The following is a 9,718-nucleotide window of genomic DNA, read 5'->3' as shown; positions in this document are numbered from 1 at the left end:
CCAGTAGTCATTTTACTGACGATTGGTTTGAAATGATATTCAATAACAAACATCATTCTAGGATTGGGATATAGCAGAAGGTTCTGGTATTTGGAGGTAGCTAAAGCTCCCCAATCATGGACACAATGTTTCAGAGGATGCAGAGATAGGCAAGCAAGCAGAGAGATATAAAACATGGCACTGGGGTGCCTGACTGCCTTGTTCGGTGGATCTTGATGTCAGGATTGTGAGTTTGAACTCCATGCTGGGCATAGAGATTACATAAAAAGAAAAGATTTAAAAACTAATAAGTGGATGAAGATTTAAAAATTGACATCGAAGGTAGGTACTTGCTTGAGGAAAATACTCGAACCAAACTATGTCTAACCTACCACCTATTCTTATTTGCTCCCGCTTTCACTACTTTGCCCAGATGACGATTTCCATTACTGGAGGTCTCGCCCGAGTGGGAGTGGGCTTCTTTCATCCTAAGACCTGTGTTTCCTCTCATTCTCAAGGAGAGAAGAGCTGTGAAGGCAAGAGGTAGGTGGATCAGCATAAACCTGGGCAATAATTATTCCTGAAACCGGTAGGCAAAGCTCTGCCTCCTTGAAAGACCCAATGTCCTAAAAAAGCCAGTATGGTCATTGGCTCGGATGAAGGGTGGAGGCTGAAGTAGTATTATGAAGAACAAAATAGGGGGAGAACCACAAACAGAGAGAAGGACAGATGTCACTATGTGTCGTCTTCGAAGGGATTTGGTGTCCTTTGCTAAGAGGGAGCCCACCCTCTGTAGGATGTTTCCTATGGTAGCCGACTTTGCATGCTCATTGTCAGAACCCAGCAGGCACATCTCCATGCCCACAACACCTCTGTGCAGTCATGATTTGTAGGATCTTCAGTCTGTTCTCCCGAGTGATCTGAGCATCATGGATGTAACCATTCTGCCGCTGTTTGACGACATCGAGGGGGACTCCGAATTTGTTCGTTTTGGGGTGTGTTTGTCTTTCTCTCTGTGCGGGTGTGATCCTTGGGCTGTGTCATCCTAACACCTAACTGGCTTGAAACCACAATGTTTATTACTACAGATGCTGGCGTTGGGTGGCTAGTTGGGCTCTCCTGGTCATCCCTGGGCTTGTTCGTGCAGTGACTCTGCTGGAGGGTCAGCTGAGTTTGAAGGCCCACCTGGGCCACATTCACATGTCTGACAGTGGGTCCCAGCCGAGTGCCAGCTGCCTCTCTTTCCTCGATGCCTCTCAAGCTGGAGTCATACGTCGGGAAACCCCTGTCAGTGAGCTCCTGAGGAGGAAACTGCCCGATGGCTGGAGCCCTGGGGCTGACTGTGTGTGGGAGTTGGAGTGAGCAGGGGGTAGGGTTCCTTCGGTCCCCTTGCTGCCATGCCCCTGGGCTGAGCCCCACTCTCCCACAGCCCCTACCTTCTAGGTTGTCGAGGATTCTTCCACATGCTGGTGGAGAAAATGCAGTAGCACAAGGTGTGCCAGCTGAGCCTGCCCAGTAAAGGGCCCAGGATCATGAGCTGTAAGTGCCTGGTGTCCTGATGTCCCTTGCAGGGCCACACTAATCGTCCCTCTGGCTCTCTCTGTTCTGCAGGAGCACAGGCAGGGTGTGAGGAGTTTTGAAAGTGCCCCCGGAGCATGGCCAGTCCTGGCGCCCTGGACAGGAGTGCAGACCTCCCAGGGCGCTTTGCCCAGACCCTTGTGAACTGAGGCCACCGGGCCCCGGCTGTCACTCTCCCAGCCCCATCCTGGCCCTCGGGGCATGGGCTGAGTAGCAAAAAGTCTGAGATTGTCCTGCCCCTGGCGTTGGCCGACCTTGTAAGGCACGGGGGCAGGTCAGCTTTGTGTCCCTGGTGACACCTGTGGAGGGGGCTGGTCAGGGGCCTCGGCAGCGCCCCCTCCTCCTTTATGGGGCCTGTCCGCGATTCTTGCAGAGCTCTGGAAGACGCAGAAATTGGATGGCCGTGCCTTTTAATGCAACACTTCATTGAACTTTCAACAGCAATCAGTGCTTGGAGCTGAGAGTGGGCACCTTCCCCTGGGGAAGGAGACCTTCCTGTCCTTTAGGGGAAAGCTGAAGTCACATGGGAGTTCGGGTGCTAGAGTCCCCAGTTTGGAGATTGTGAGGAGTCCGAATGGGGGCAGATGTCCTGAGGTTGGGGCCTGAGAGTCAGTTCTGAGGACAGCAGACCTGACCTGGACCTGCAGCTTAGGGGTTCCTGGGTCTCGCTGGGTCTCAGCAGGTCAGCTGGACCCTGGCCCCTGGCCCACTGGTCCAGGTGATTGACTGCTAGAGACCCAGGATGTGGAGGATCTTGTCTCCTAGTGTGGGTGAGTGTGTGGCCCAGCAGCCTGTCCCTGCTGCCCCTGCCCTGGTGTGTCCTATTTTCCCAGTGCTGTCCTAGGTCAGATACCTAGATTTGTGGGGCACACCCACTTCCCCGGAGGCCACATCCTGCTCTGAGAGGGTCACTGAGCCTTGGGACAGAATCCAGAACTGGTCAGACCCAGGGGAGGCTCAATCCCATCAGTCTTCATTCTGACCCTGGTGGGGTTCCTGTTGACACTGCCTCCCCAGAGCCTGGAGAGAGGGGTTCCTGTTGACACTGCCTCCCTACAGCCCAGGTCATAATGGGTCAGAGTATTTGCCAGGTGTGCATGTGGACACCCTACAGGAAGGACAGTAAGACGAGGCAGGGCATGGTCTCGGCTGGCCAGAGCCTCAGGGCCCCCACCCCCACCATCACGCACTGCACCAGAGGCCCACAAGCATCGAGGTTCCCTGTGGAGGTGGAGGTCAGATGGTCCCAGGACTCAGCACTGCCCTGGCTCTGGCCTGGCCCTGCCTATCACTGCCCAGTGAGGGGCTTGAGCTGCTATGGCCACAGTGCAGGATGGGTGTCTTGCTCCTGACAGTGTCATCTTAGTGACTTTGGTGTACTCCATGACTGGAATCCCAGGGAGATTCTAGTGTGTGATCTGCTGTGTGGCCTCTTGTATGGACCAGGCAGGTGCCAAAGAGAAGGGGACCCAGTGTTCTGGCTTCGAATCCATGTTCTAGTGCCATCTGACTGCACTCTCCTGGTTCCCTGGGACCATGAGGCAGGAGTTCCATCACTGTGGGGCAGCCGGGGCAGTGAGGGGTCCTGGGCTGGGGACAGCTGGGCCAGAAGCAGAGCCCCCAGTGTTCCTGGACAGAGGTGTGCAGCCGTGGGCTCTGGGGAGCTTCCCTCCTGCAGCAGCTCCTCGGCCTTGAGGATGGCCTTGCCGGGAGGGGGTCCAGACTGCTCAGGTTGTGTGGCTGGGCCTGGGGAGGCCAGCTCGTCCGCTCTGGGCAACGTCTCACCAGTAGGAGAAGGGAGGAGAGGCTCAGGTGCTGGGGACACTCACTCCAGGCCCAGGGGCCTCATGGGGAACGCTCAGATCCTGCTGGACAGAGGTAGGCTGGATTAGCATCTCCAGCAGGCAGTGAGTCCCCAGCTGGGGGCCCCAGCAGTCCTCAGGGCTCCTGGGTACCTCCTGGCCTGACCCTGTCCACAGCCCTCCACACTGCTGGTGCCCAGCCCCTGCAGTGAGTGCCTGTACGCCCAGCCATGGCTTGGTTTCCCTGAGGCTGAAACAGAAGAGGACAGGCCCAGAAATGAGTAGGAAGGCTCCAGGAGCTCTGTCCACTGTGGGCAGCCCCAGCAAGCTGAATCGGGAGGGGAGGGGTCCTTGGGTCCATCTGAGGGTGGGACAGGTCACACTTCATCTGTTTGAGCTGGGTCATGGAGGTCCAAATGTGTCTGAGCACCACCTGATCTTCTACGGCCCAGGGCTGGACAAAGGCGTCCTGCAGAAACTCCCAAAGACCTTCCAGGGGCACCTTCAGGAGGCCTTCTGGGCAGTGGGTGTGAGACCCAGAGGCGCCCTGCTCTGTGGCCTCCGGGTGCCCCCTAGTGGCAGCAGCTGAGGGTCCAGCTGTGCAGGAGCACCATGGGCAGTGGTATGGCCAAGGGATGGCCTTGTCTGCTGCTCTGCTCAGGGAGCCCCACTCAAACCGCATGCCTGGACGTTCCCCCGTCCTCGGGCCTGGGTGCTGCTCAACGCCCCTGCCCTCCCATCCCTAGCCTCGGGCATACCTGGGCTCCCGGGGGTTAACTTACTCCTGTGCACTTTGAAGATCATGTAAGCCATGGCTGTGAGCACGCATTCCCCGTCTAGGATGTAGGCATCCCAATGCTTCAGGGTGAGGAAGAAGGGGGTCTAGGGGACAGTTGGGTGGGAGGGGCGGCCTGAGCACAGCCCCTGGGAGTGTCCCATCTGCCCATAGCCACTGCCGACCCCCTGGCTGCATCCAAGGAGGCACCACAGCCCCTCCTGCATATGCAATCCTCCCTGGGAGATCAGGGTTCCAGGCCACTCTGGGTTCTGATCCTGGCCAGCACTACCCACAGCCTTGGGGGCACAGACTCTGCCCCCATTTGTGCCAATACCCCAGGAGGACCCCAGGCTGGCTGCAGAATTGGCCGAGGGCTCATCCACACCCCAGGCTGACCTGGCCTTCCCTGGGAGAGCTAGGACAGAGACCGCCCATACCCTGAAACCTCCTGCAGGGTCCCTCTGGGCTTCTCCATGTGGGTCTGGGCTTCAAGCCTCAGCCTTAGGGCCCCAGGGTCAGGCCTGGCTTGTCTGGGGATGGGGCTGAGCACACCCTCCCCAGGGTCAGGGGGCAGGATGTGGGAATAGGGGCCTGGGGTGGCCTGACCCGGCTGATAAAACAGTGAAGGAACTACCTGGGGGTGTAGGTGCAAGTGCACATCTGTTCCTCATCCTGGCAGAAGGGCAGAAGTTTTCAGGCCCCAAATTGAGGCCCCGTGGAACCAGGTGGACACACTTCCCATGGCCCCGCCCAGCCTTGAGGGCACCCCGGGCCCCCAGGAGGAGGAACTTGATACCAAACTCTGGGGCAGCTCAGAAGGGCTGTGCTGGCACCCCGTGCCCCGGGCCAAGGGGAAGGAGCCTCTGGGGAGCATCTACTCACCATGTGCTTTTTCAGCTTGGGGTGAGCTCTATCTAGAATGTGCTCGTGATGGGCCTGGAATCTCAGCAGTTTGGGGAACCCTGGAATGAAGAAGCCTGAGAAGGCCTCAGGCCCCCAAAGATCAGGGTCTCCTCATTCACCAAGCAGGCGGGGGTGACATCCTGGCAGGGGCCTCCTTCCCCATGCCCTGACCCCAGTCTGCCCACAGCCCTCTGAGCCCTGAATGGACCTGGTCTTCCCAGAGAGTAGGAATGCCGTCCAGGCCGGGGTTGGCAGGGTTTAAGGACCCTCAGCCCAACAGAAACCCTATGGGGTGGGTGCTGTGGGCTTGTCCCTCTCTGAACCCCAGGCTGAAACTCCTCCATGGATGGTGGGACTGAGGTTGGGGCTGCAGGGAGGTGGGCAGGGCCCTCGGGTTGGAGAGGCACCAGAAGATGCTGGGGCCACCACGGATCCCCAGGCAGATGACCTCCTCACATCACATTCCCCTTGGCTCCTTCCCAGGCCTCTCCTGAGGGTGATGCATCTGCCAAAGTGGAAGGGCCCTATCTGGTATTTCCTTGGGTTCCTGATTTAACCCTCTCAATCTCCAGCAAATGCAACCACACCTGTACCTGCAGCTAGGTTGGGACCCCCTTGTAAACTTGACTACACAGCTGCAGGAGGGAATGCAGTGTTGGTGAGATGGGCCCAGGGCAGCACCTTGGAGTTCAGGGAATGGGAAGCATCGAGAAGATTCTGGCTTCAGCTCCACGGTGTCTCCAGAGAGACTGGGCCTCCCTAGAGCTGAGCCTCGTCCTCCACAAGGAGCGGGGACTGTGGCCCTGACCTGTCGCTCCCCCTGCCGCCAACCTTGGGGCTGCGGAGTCTTTGGCTCTGGCATCAGACTCTCCCCAGGCAGGGGACTCTCCTGGGAACAGGACAGCAGGACGCTCTGGGTGGGCCCCCAGCTCCATCGTGACAGAGTGCCCTCAGGGGGCACGCAGCGCCCACCTTCTCACTGTGATGGTAGTGGCCCCATTTCCTGAGCATTGTTAGCCTCTTGTCTTGCCAGGTCTGCTAACGTTGTTTCTGGAAAAGGACAAGCAGGGGCAGCAGATGAGCCTCCAGCCATGGGAAGTGAGCACTCGGTGCCACGTCCAGTCGCCCTGCGAGGACTCAGAGGAGCCAGGATGGCACAGAGCTGTTCCCGCTGACTGGCTCGGGGTCTCGGGTGCGTTCCCAGCAGCCCAGGAAGCGCTGGGACAGGGCATTTGGGGAGACACCCCTGGGGACAACCTGGGGACAGGGTCTGCGGACATCTGGCCCCACGCCACTGCCTAATCCTGCCCAGTGCCCAGGATGCACTCTTGCCTTGGCCTCGTAGGGTTGGGGACAGGCAGGACTTCTTCCTGGAAGGCAGGAGGTGCAGAGCCCTGAGGCCCAGGCCCGGCCCCACTGTCCCCCACATGTGGGCTCAGGAAACTCAGAGGGGAGGGTCCCCCCAGGGAGGGCAGGGGCTGCCCGCTGCCTACGGTCAGGCGGGGGCAGGGCTCCGGAGGGTCCAAGAAGGGTTGTTGCTGGTGGTGGGCTGGGTGGGGCCCCTTTGGTACCCAGGCGGTGACCTGCCACCGTCCTGGGATGGACCAGCCTGAGAGCTGTCAGCGCGAACCGGGCTCCCCCATGACTGTTCGGCTGAGGCCCCCCTGCCTTCCCAGGGACTGACTGCCCGGCGTCCAACCAGGCTCCCCCTACACCCTGGCTGTCCTCCCTGCTGTCCGCTGACTCCTCCACTCTTGCTGTCACCTCTGTGACTCTGGCCCTTGTAACTCTTGTCTTGTCAGAGCCCCTGAGCTAGACTCATGCCAACCATTCAAGGACACACTGGGCTGTGAGCAGGGCTGAGAGGGCCAGGGACAGCCCCGGTGGCCCCACATGGAGTCTCCAGCCTCTGTGAGGTACCTGTGGGGCAGTCGACCCAGCAGCCTCCTCCCCTCCAACCAAGGCCACTGGGCTGTCCTCCTTCCCTCGTTCCAGCCCCAGGTTGGCCTCCTCCTCTTTTTCCATCTTCCTGACCAAGCTGGTCGGCCCCTTCCTCTGCCGCCCACCCTCCCTCCCTGAGCTTGCTTTGACCCCAGCATCTACCTGCAGCCCCACAGAATCCTTCAGGACTGTGGAGGCCCTGGGCTGAGGGTGTGAGTGAGGAGTACCCCTCTGTACTCGCCCCAGACCAGACCGTCCTCCTACAGAAAACACACCACGGTCCCAGAGCCCCTCAACTCTGGAATCCTTGCTGAAGGACAGGACTCCCCCCACCCCGATGCAGGAGGCAGAAACCTGGCCCTCCCTGAAGCAATTGTGGAGGCTCCTCCTCTGAGTGCCCAGGGGCCCGACCCAAAGCCCAGCTCCGCTCCTACCCACTTCCCGGGTTTGCCTCCTGGGTCTCTCAGCTCCAGCCTCATGCAGACATGGCCCTCAGAGGACTACAGTGGACGAGGTCCTGACCTGGGTGGATGAGCCAGCCCCCAGAGAGACGTTCCTGCAAATGCAAACCCCCTCCTGAAATGGATGAGTGGGTGTCCGGGGAACTCACTGCAGAAAGCTGTGACGGTCCATGACCTTCCACAGTGACAGGTCAGCATCATCCCAGGGGACCCAGGGAGACCCTAATTGGTGTGCCTGAAACAGAGGGACCCTGTGGTGGGGACCCATCAGTGCCAGGGACATGGGGAAAGGAGGGAGAAGAATGGCTCCTCTCCCCTGAATCCTAAGGGAGCTCAGGACCGTCTGAGATTGGCTGGGCATGAGAGGATGGGTCTGTCTGCCTAATGGGAGCGGCCTGACAGCCATACCTGCTTCTATCAGCGATGATCCCCACCTGGGCCTGTCCTGACCTGGTGACTCTGGTCTCCACCTGAGCCTCATCTGGGCCTGGTGACCATGGTCCCCACCTGGGCTCATTGGCTACCGTTCACTAGGATCCAGGATGGACCCTCACTTCTCCTGATGCCCAGGAATGTCCCCAGGGTCTCACTTGTTCCTGGTGACTATGGTCATTGTCTGGGCTGACCTGGCTCATCCTTGGCTCTGATCCCCTCCTGGGCCTCACATGGCTCTGATGCCTCCAGCCTTTTCCTCATGCTCTGCTCCTCTGGGTTTCACCTCTGCCTGGGCCCTCCCTGCTCAGCTTAGACTCGGATCCCTGGTTGAGTTTCACCTCTACTTGCTGGCTAATGCACCAACTGGACATCTGGTGCTCCTGAGGGTTAGCGTCCCCACCTGGCCATACCTGCTTGTAATGGCAACAACACCCACTTGGGTCTCATTGGCTGGACTGTAGTGTGATCCTCACCTGGTACATAATTGGTCTTACTGCTTATGATACAACTTCGGCCATATCCACTCCTACATACCAGGGTATGCTCACCACCTGGGCCTCATCTGGACCTGGTGATTACGATCCCCACCTGGGTTCGTCAGCAACCAATGTCTAGGATCCAGGATGGACCCTCACTTGCTACTGATGCCCGGGTCTGTCCCCAGGGTCTCACATATTCCTGGTGACTATGGTCCTTATCTGGGCTGACCTGGTTCATACTTGGCTCTGATCCCCTCCTGGGCCTCACCTGCTCTTACCCAGTAGGCTGCAGGCAACTGCTGACCTGATGCTTGGGTGACGTCTTCCAGCCTAGGACTTGCGCCGAGATGGCGGTGGATGGGGCTGCCAGTGAGTGTTCATGCGGACCTGGGGCAGACTGAAGTTTTCTCTTAGATTCCACAAGCACAATGACCAAAGGAAAAAAGCAATGAACTGGACATTATCGAAATTAAAAACTTATGCCAGCAAAAGTGTAACCAAACTACCCACCCTGAATTCAATGATTTGTGAATAGCCTGAGGGAGGTTTTGGGGGAGCACGAGAGCCTCCATGTTCCAGTTCATGAAGAGCAAGCCCGATCATGGGCCAGGAGGACCCAGAAGCCCTGATCGTCCACTGTGGACCACAGGGTGGAGGGATTGGTCATCACATGTCGGGGTCCATGCACCTAGACAGGCTGGAAAGCTCATGGCTTGTGTCTCCCCTGCACAGAACAGGGCTTACAGGGGAGCGGGGATCCTGGATGAGCTGCCCAAGCCCTGACCACAACCTCATTCCCTGGCTTGGGGCAGCAGGGAGGCAGCCCTCACCCCGTGGAGCTGTGGAAGGGCTGCAGGAGCTGCCTCATGGGCATCACATGGGCGTCAGTGTGTTCTCACCCAATCCAGGAGGCCAGTGCCCACACCCAGACCCACAGGCCCCACAGTGGCACGAGGGGAGCAGGGAGCAGCTCTCATTCACCTGTAACCTGTCGCTGTGTAAGTGCCTACACTTTATACACTGGGGTACTGGGGAGAGTGGGATAGTTCGGGCGCTGTGAGCCAGATCTGGAGCACGAATGCCTCCAACTGCCTGCGGATGCAGAGTAGCGACAGGCAGTGGTGGAACCCTGGGGCGCCACAGTTCCACCCACAATGGGGTCCCGTGTCATCACTGTAGGTCGGTGGTCCAGTGAGCATGTAGGTCTGCATCCTGAAGGCCAAGGGTGTGAGAGAAGGTCCTGTCACTATGCCGGGTGGGAAGGGGATGCAGGCACCCTCCCACATCCTTTGTTCCCACCCTCAGGCCCTCCAGGACTCCCACCCTTCTAGGTAGACTGGGTGTCCCTGCTGTCCTCCCACC

At 58.9% G+C, this 9,718-nt stretch overlaps 2 long non-coding RNA genes across 3 annotated transcripts; one reads left to right on the top strand and one right to left on the bottom strand.

The window, feature by feature from the left end:
• Window positions 1-517: 517 nt before the first annotated feature.
• Window positions 518-9,467, bottom strand: LOC144324752 (uncharacterized). Of its 2 annotated transcripts, none has more exons than XR_013390181.1 (5): window positions 9,338-9,467; window positions 8,625-8,765; window positions 5,020-6,090; window positions 4,142-4,241; window positions 518-3,422 (listed from the first exon to the last, which is right to left on the bottom strand). It is a non-coding gene; the product is annotated as an uncharacterized LOC144324752 (long non-coding RNA). The 2 variants fall into 2 exon arrangements; XR_013390182.1 differs by having other exon boundaries at window positions 8,635-8,765.
• On the top strand, window positions 6,722-8,940 carry LOC144324753 (uncharacterized). The gene is made up of 3 exons (XR_013390183.1): window positions 6,722-6,956; window positions 7,449-7,632; window positions 8,642-8,940. It is a non-coding gene; the product is annotated as an uncharacterized LOC144324753 (long non-coding RNA).
• Window positions 9,468-9,718: the final 251 nt, after the last annotated feature.

Source organism: Canis aureus, chromosome 12 (genome assembly GCF_053574225.1).
Source record: "Canis aureus isolate CA01 chromosome 12, VMU_Caureus_v.1.0, whole genome shotgun sequence".
Classification (NCBI taxonomy): Eukaryota; Metazoa; Chordata; class Mammalia; order Carnivora; family Canidae; genus Canis; species Canis aureus.
The sequence above is the reverse complement of the archived record's forward strand: the minus strand, read 5'-3'. Positions and strand labels throughout refer to the sequence as shown.